Here is an 8,971-nt window from a genome sequence, read left to right as displayed (position 1 = left end):
TACATAAATGGAAAAGCATACCATGCTCATGGATAGGTAGACTCAACATTGTGAAGATGACAATTATACCCAAAGCGATTTATAAATACAATGTAATCCCTATCCAAATACCAACAGCTTTCTTTAAAGAGATAGAAAAACTAACGATTAGCTTTATATGGAAAGAGAAGAAGCCCTGGATAAGTAAAACACTATTGAAGAAGATGAATAAAGTAGGAAGACTCAAACCACCTGACCTCAGAACCTACTATATGGCTACGGTAATCAAAACAGCCTTGGTACTGGTACCGTGACAGATACATTGATCAATGGAACAGAATTGAGAACCCAGATGGAAATCCATCCAGTTACAGTCACCTGATCTTTGACAAGTGCCCAAAGTCCATCAAATGGGGAAAAGACACTCTTTTTAATAAATGGTGCCGGTAAAACTGGATGTCCATCTGCAAAAACTTGAAACAGGAGCCACACCCCAGACTATCCACAAAAATGTTCAAAATGGATCAAAGACCTAAATATAAAACAAAAAACTATAGAAGTCATAGAAGAAAAAATAGAATCAATACTAGAGACCCTAATACATGACATTAACATGATACAAACCATAACTAACAACACAGGAACTCCAGAAGATAAGCTAGATAACTGGGATCTTCTAAAAAGTAAACACTTAGGCTCATCAAGACTTCACAAAAAGTGTAAAAACAGAACCTATGGAGTGTAATAGCCAAAAAAAAATTGGCTATTACAAATCTGACAAAGGTCTAATCTCTAAAATCAACAGAAAAATTCAACACCTCTACAGCCAAAAGACAAATAAAAGTGGGCTAAGGAAATGAACAGACAATTCGGTAAAGAAGACATTCTAACAGCTAAGAGACACATGAGGAAACTCTTGAGAATACTAGCCATTATTGTTATTCTTAGGCGCCATGTAGTCGGTTTCAACTCAGCGACCCCATGTACCACATCCTGCGTCATCTTCACAATCATTGTTATGCTTAAGCCCATTGTTGCAGCCACTGTACCAATCCATCTCACTAAAGGCCTTCCCCTTTTCACTGACCTTTTACTTTACCAAGCATGATGTCCTTCTCCAGGGATTGATCCATCCTGACAACATGTCTAAAGTATGTGAGACTTATTCTAGCTATCCTTGCTTCTAAGGAGCATTCCGATTGTACTTCTTCCAAGACAGATTTCTTCATTCTTTTGGCAGTCCATGGTGTGGTCAATATTCTTCTCCAACACCACAACCCGAAGGCACCAATTCTTCTTTGGTCTTCCTTACTCATTGTCCAGCTTTTGCATGCATATGATATGGTTGAAAATACCATGGCATGGGTCAGGCGCACCTTAGTCTTCAAGGTGATGTCTTTGCTTTTCAGCACTTTACAGAGGTCCTTGTAGCAGATTTGGCCAATGCAATGTGTCTTTTGATTTCTTGACTGCTGCTTCCATGGGTGTGGATTGTGGATCCAAGTAAAATGAAATTCTTGACAACCTCAATCTTTTCTCTGTTTATCATGATGTTGCTTATTGGGACAGTTATGAGGATATTTGTTTTCTTTATGTCCATACTGAAGGCTGTGGTCTTTGATCTTGATCAGTAAGTACTTCAAGTCCTCTTCACTTTCAGCAAGCAAGGTTGTGTCATCCGCATAACGCAGGTTGTTAATAAGTCTTCCTCCAATCCTGATGCCCTGTTCTTCTTCATTCAGTCCAGCTTCTTGGATTATTTGCTCAGTATACAGGGTGAATAAGTACGGTGAAATGATACAACCCTGAAGAACACATTTCCTGACTTTTAACCATGCAGCATCCCCTTGTTCTAGTCGAATGATTGCCTCTTGATCTATGTACAGGTTCCTCATGAGCACGATTAAGTGTTCTGGAATTCTCATTCTTCACAATGTTATCCATAATTTGTTATGATCCACACAGTCGAATGCCTTAGCATAGTCAATGAAACACAGGAAAACATCTTTCGGGTATTCTCTGCTTTCAGTCAGGATCCATCAACATCAGCAGCGATATCCCTGGTTCTGCATCCTCTTCTGAATTCATCTTGAATTTCTGGCAGTTCCCTGTTGATATGCTGCTGTGCGCTTTTCAATGATCTTCAGCAAAATTTTACTTGCGTGTAATATTAATGATACTGTTAAATAATTTCTGCATTAGGTGGGGTCACCTTTCTGTGGAATAGGCATAAATATAGATCTCTTCCAGTGGTTGACCACGTAGCTGTCTTCCAAATTTCTTGGCATAGATGAGTGAGTACTTCCAGCGCTGCATCTGTTTTTTGAAACATCTCAACTGGTATTCTGTGAATTCCTGGAGCCTTGTTTTTTGTCCGTGTCTTCAGTGTAGCTTGGACTTCTTACTTCAGTACCATTGGTTCCTGCTCTTATGGTACCTCCTGAAATGGTTGAATGTGTATTCCTCCCATCTTCTTTTTGTGCTTCCTGAGTCATTTAATATTTTACCCATAGAATCCTTCAGTATTGCAACTCAAGACTTGACTTGTTTCTTCAGTTCTTTCAATTTGAGAAATGCAGAGCATGTTCTTGCCTTTTGGTTGTCTATATCCAAGTCTTTGCTCATGTCATTATAATACCTTACTTTGTCTTCTTGAGCTGCCCTTTGAAATCTTCTGTTCAACTCTTTTACTTCATCATTTCTTCCTTTTGCTTAGCTACTCAACATTCAAGACCAAGTTTCAGAGTCTCTTCTGACACCCATTTTGGTCTTTTCTTTCTTTCTTGTCTTTTTAATTACCTCTTGCTTTCTTCTTGGATGATGTCCCTGATGTCATTCCATAACTCGCCCGGTCTTCGGTCATTAGCGTTCAACACGTCAAATCTATTCTTGAGAAGGCCTCTAAACTCAGATGTCTTATAGACAAGGTCATGCTTTGGCTCTCCTGGACTCGTTCTAATTTTCTTCAGTTTTAACTTGAAATTGCATATGAGCAATTGTTGATCTGTTCCACAGTCAGCCCCTGGCATTGTTCTGACTGATGATATTGAGCTTTTCACCCATCTCTTTCCACATATGTAGTCAATTTGATTCCTGTGTAGTCCATCTGGTGAGGTCCACGTGTATAATTGCCATTTGTGTTGCTGAAAAAAAGTATTTGCAATGAAGAAGGCATTTGTCTTGCAAAATTCTACCATGCCATCTCTGGCATCGTTTCTTTCACCAAAGCTGTATTTTCCAACTACTGATCCTTCTTTGTTTCCAACTTTCGAATTCCAATCTCCAGTAATTATCAAAGGATCCTGACTGCATGTTCAATCAATTTCAGACTGCAGAATTTGGTAAAAATCTTCGATTTATTCATCTTTGAAGTTAGTGGTTGGTGTGTAAATTTGAACAATAGTCGTCGTATTAACTGGTCTTCCTTGTAGGTGTATGGATATTTTCCTGTCACTGACAGCCTTGTACTTCAGGATATATCTTGAAATATCCTTTTTGACGATGAACGCAATTCCATTCCTCTTCAAGTTGTCATTCCTGGCGTAGTAGACCATATGATTGTCTGATTCCAAATGGCCAACAGCAGTCCATTACAGCTCAGTAATGCCTAGGATATCAATTTTTATGGGTCCCATTTCATTTTTGATGACTTCCAATTTTCCTAGATTAATACTTTGTACATTCCACACTCTGATTATTAATGGATGTTTGCAGCTGTTTCCTTTCATTTTGAGTCTTGCCACATCAGCAAATGAAGGTCCTGAAAACTTGACTCCATCCATGTCATTAAAGCCGACTCTGCTTTGAGGAGGCAGCTCTCCCCTAGTTGTATTTTTAGTGCCTTCCAACCTGATTTGCTCATCTCCTGGCACTATATCAAATCATGTTCTGCTGCTATTCATAAGGTTTTCAGTGGCTAAATCTTTTCAGAAGTAGACTTCCAGGTCCTCCTTCCTAGTCTGATTAGTCTGGAAGCTCAGCTGAAACCTGTCTGCCACGGGTGACAGTGCTGGTATGTGAATATCTGTGGGATAGCTTCCAGAACCACAGAAACACACAAGCCCCCAAGTACAACAAACTGACAGACAGGTGGGGACACTAGCAGTTAGAGAAATGCAAATCAAAACCACAATGAGATACCACCTCACCCCGAAATTACTGGCATGAATCAAACAACAGAAAATAAATGTTGGAGAGGTTGCAGGGAGATTGGAACTCTTATGCACTGCTGGTGGAAATGCAAAATTGTACAAAATTTTGGTAAAGGTATGGCACTTCCTTAGAAACCTAGAAATAAAAATACCATATGATCCAGCAATGCTATTCCTAGGAATATATCCTAGAGAAATAGGAGTAGTCACACAAATAGACATATGCACAGCCATGTTCATTGCAGCACTGTTCATAATAGCAAAAAGATGGAAACAACCTCAATGCCCATCAATAGATGAATGGATAAACAAACTATGTTATATAATATGCAATGATAAAGAACAATGATGAATCTGCAAATCATCTCACAACATGGATGAATCTGGAAGGCATCATGCTGAGTAAAATAAGTCAATCACAAATGGCCAAATATTTGTGTGAAGGCACTACTATAAAAATTCATGAAAAGGTGTACACACACACACAAAGACAATCTTTGATGATTATGAGGGAAGGGATGGGTGGGGATGGAAAAACACTAAATGGACAATAGATAAGTGATAATTTTGGTGAAGGGTAGGACAGTACACAATACTGGGGTAGCCAGCACAGCTTGTACAAGGCCAGGTCATGGAAGCAAGCTCCATAGAGACATCCAAACTCCCTGAGGGACCAAATTGCTGAGTTGAGGGCTGTGGGGACCATGGTTTCAGGAAACTTCTAGCTCAATTGACGTAACAGTTTATAAAGACAATGTTCTACATTCTACTTTAGTGAGTAGTGTCTGGAATCTTAAAAAGCCTGTGAGTTGCCATCTAAGATACTCCACTGGTCTCACCCCATGGGAGAAAGGGAGAATGAAGAAAACTAAAGACGCAAGGGGAGGATTAGTCCAAAAGACCAATGGATCACAACTACCACAGCTTCCACCAGACTGAGTCCAGTACAACTGGGTGATGCCTGGCTACCACCACTGACAGCTCTGACAGAAATCACAATAGAGGGTCCTGGACAGAGCTAGAGAAAAATGGAGAGCAAAATTCCAACTCACACACACACACAAAAAGAAGACCATGCTTACTGGCCTGACAGAGACTGGAGAAATCTCGAGAGTATGGCCTCGGGACACCCTTTTAGCTTAGTAATGAAGTCACTCCTGATGTTCACCCTTCATCCAAAGATTAGACAGGCCCATAAAACAAAATGAAACTGAAGGGGCACAGCAGCCCAGGGGTAAGGACTAGAAGGCAGGAGGGGACAGGACAGCTGGTAATATGGAACCCAAGGTCAAGAAAAGGGAATGTTGCCTTGTGTTGGTTTTGCTAACCAACATCAAAAAACAATAAGTGTACTAATTATTAAATGAGAAGCTAGTTTGTTCTGTTAGCCTTCATTTAAAGTACAAACAAAAAAAGAAAAATTAAAGTCAGGCTTCTCAGACTTCACCATGTTTCAAAACCTCACAAAGTGCTTTTTAGAATCCATTTCTTTTGAGGAAACCTTGGTGGAGTAGTGGTTAAGTGCTATGGCTGCTAACCAAAATGTCAGCAGTTTGAACCCACCAGGCAGTCCTGGAAAACTCTATGGGGCAGGTCTACCCCATCCTGTAGGGTCCCTATGAGTCAGAATCGACTCAATGACAATGGCTTTGGTTTTTTTTTTTTTTTTTTTTTTTTGGTTGTTGTTATCTTTTGGCTATCTCCCCAGAGATCCAAGTCACTAGTTCTGAAGTGAGTTATGGAAACAAACCACCAGTATGAATAAAGGCCTTAGATGACTTATTTTTACAGGTGCTCTGGGGACATACATGGAGGCAGTTCTGCATGAGAAGACAGCTGGAGTGCCAGGTTAGAGACCACATTCCCAGTGTGATGCTGAACACAGTCGTAGCACCACCATTAGTGATGACCAGAACAGAAGGCTTTCCAGAAACTCTACTGATGGTCCTACAAGACCTACATGGTTGTCACCCCCACACCACGGAGATGATTCTGACTACATGTCCTGCTTTTGTTTTTACTTGTGGAAAGATGACTGACCTCCCTAGTCCTGCCGACTTTGCTTTTCTCCCATCGTGTTTTATAGTGAACACATCTTCCTCTAAACAAAGTCCATTTCCACAGATAAATTTTTACCCTAATAAATTCACATTAAAAATTATATATGAGAATTGTTACAATGCAGCCTTCCCCTTAAAACCTCACTGACTCAATTCACTTTACTTAATTGTATTTCTCTGTGTGAATACAACCAGAAATTACAAAGAAAAAAATGTAAGATAAATTGAATAAGGGGAAAAGTAAACAAACAAAAAACCCATATACCCTCTGTTATGAATTGAATCATGTCCCCCACAAATATGTCTTGTAAATCCTAACCTCCATGCCTGTGGTTGGAGCCCTAGTGGCACAGTGGTTAGGAGGCCTGCTGCTAACCAAAAGATCAGCATTTCATGAGAGTTCCTTGGAAACTCTATGGAGCAGTTTTACCCTGTCCTATGGCATCTCTATTAGTCAGAATTGACTCAAAGGCATTGGGTTACGATTGTGGTTACAGTCCCTTTTGGGAATGGATTGCCTTTGTTATGCTAATGAGGAAGGATTAGTGTAGGGAATATTTTGAGTCAATCTCTTTTGAAATATGAAGGAGATTAAACAAGCAAGTAGAGCAGAGATTGGCAAAGATTGATGCCAATCCACATGGAGATCTCCAAGGAACCAGAAAACAAGTGGAAAAGACAAGGATGTTGATACAGAGCTGACAGAGAGGGAAAGCTTTCCCTTACAGCCAGCACCTGAATTCAGACTTCTAGCCTCCTAAATTTTGAGAAAATAATTTGTTTGTTAAAACCATCCACTTGTGGTATTTCTGTTATAGCAGCACTAGATAACTAAGACAAACTCTTTTTTTTTCCAAGCAATGTATTGTACACAGCAAATAGTTTTCCTTCCAACAGTTTATACACAAATTGTTCTGTGACCCTGGTTGCTGTTCCCACAGTGGGTCAGCATTCCCCTTATTTCTACCTTGCTTCCCTGTTTCTATTCCTCCAGTTTCCCTGCCTCTCCTTGCCTTCTTATCTTTGCTTTTGGGCAAATGTTGCCCATTTGGTCTCTTACAGCTGATTGTTTCAAGAAACACTTTCCTCATGAATGTTATTGTTCATTTTATAGGCCAATCGATTGTTTGACTTCAAGGTGACCTCTGGGAGTGACTTCAGTTGCAGATTAAAAGGATGACTTAGGGCAATTATCACAAGGGTTCCTCCAGTCTCTATCAGTCCAGTAAGTCTGATCTTTTTTCATGAATTTGAGTTTTGTTCTATATTTTTCTCCCATTCTATCTGGGAAGTTCTATTGTGTCCAGACAGACACCTTCTTATCAGTAAATCAGTGAAAAGGAATCAGACAAATAAGGTGACTGAAAGATTACCAACCTTGCCTACTGATTATATTACTAAGACTAGTAAAAGCTGGTGATACATATTATGACAAATGTAAACCAATAAAACTGCTGAAACAAGTGGTAGAAATACAGGAAAGCAAAGAATTACAAGTTTTACAAATGATGACAAGATATAGAACACAATGACCCTAGTTAAATTTTATTGTATATTATGCACCAAACATTGTATTCAGTACTTGTAGTGGTTAGCGGGGTTGACTTCTCCACAGAAAATATACTCTAAGTCATCATTCTAAGGCTCTCATAGTAATTATTTTTCACAATACCAGAAATTTCATTAGGAAGGAACATATGAACCTATTATTTGTGATGAAATGGGATGAGTATTTTCTGTATGACTCCATGGAAAGGATATATTAATTAAAAAATTCTGTTGCCATCAAATCAATTCTGACTCATAGTGACCCTCTATTAGCAAAAGACACCACTCATCTGTCAGTTTGTCATACTGTGGTTGGCTTCTGTGTTCCTTTGATGCTGGAAGCTATGCCATTCCTATTTCAAATAGCAGCAGGGTCACTCATGGTGAACAAGTTTAGGGGAGCTTCCAGACAAAAACAGACTAGGAAAAAGGACCTGGTTACCTACTTCTGAAAAAATTGGCAAGTGAAAACCTTATGAATAGCAGTGGAACATTGTCTGATACAGTGCCAGAAGCTGAACCCCTCAGGTTCAAAGACACTCAAAATATGACTAGGGAAGAGTTGCCTCCTCAAATTAGAGTCAATCTTAAAGAAGTCAAATTTTCAGGACCTTCATTTGTTCATGTGGCACAACCCAAAATGAGAAGAAATATCTGCAAACATCCATTAATAATCAGAACTTAGAATACATGATGTAGGAAAATTGGAAGTCATCAAAAAAGAAATGCATAAAGATCGATATCCTAGGTATTATTGTTGTTGTTAGGTGCCCTCGAGTTGATTCCGGCTCATAGTAACCCCATGTACAACAGTAAGAAACACTGACTGGTCCTGCACCATCTTCACAATCATTGTTATGCTGGAGCCCATTGCTTAGCCACTGTGTCAATCCATCAGGTTGCTGACCCTATACTTCACCAAGCATGATGTACTTATCCAGGGACTGATCACTCCTGATAACACATCCAAAGTATGTGAGACATAGTCATTGCATCCCTGCTTCTAAGGGGCATTCTGGCTGTACTTCTTCCAAAACAGACTTGTTTGTTCTTTTGGCAGTCCATGGTATATTCAGTATTCTTCACCAACACCGTAGTTCAATGTCATCAGTTCTTGCCTCCTTCATTCATTGAACAGCTTTCGAACAAATATAAGGTGAATGAAAATACCATGGCTTAGGTCAGGTACTCCTTAGTCTTCAAGGTGACAACTTTGCTTTTCAATACTTCAAA

Source organism: Loxodonta africana, chromosome 3 (assembly GCF_030014295.1).
Source record: "Loxodonta africana isolate mLoxAfr1 chromosome 3, mLoxAfr1.hap2, whole genome shotgun sequence".
Classification (NCBI taxonomy): domain Eukaryota; kingdom Metazoa; phylum Chordata; class Mammalia; order Proboscidea; family Elephantidae; genus Loxodonta; species Loxodonta africana.
The sequence above is the reverse complement of the archived record's forward strand: the minus strand, read 5'-3'. Positions refer to the sequence as shown.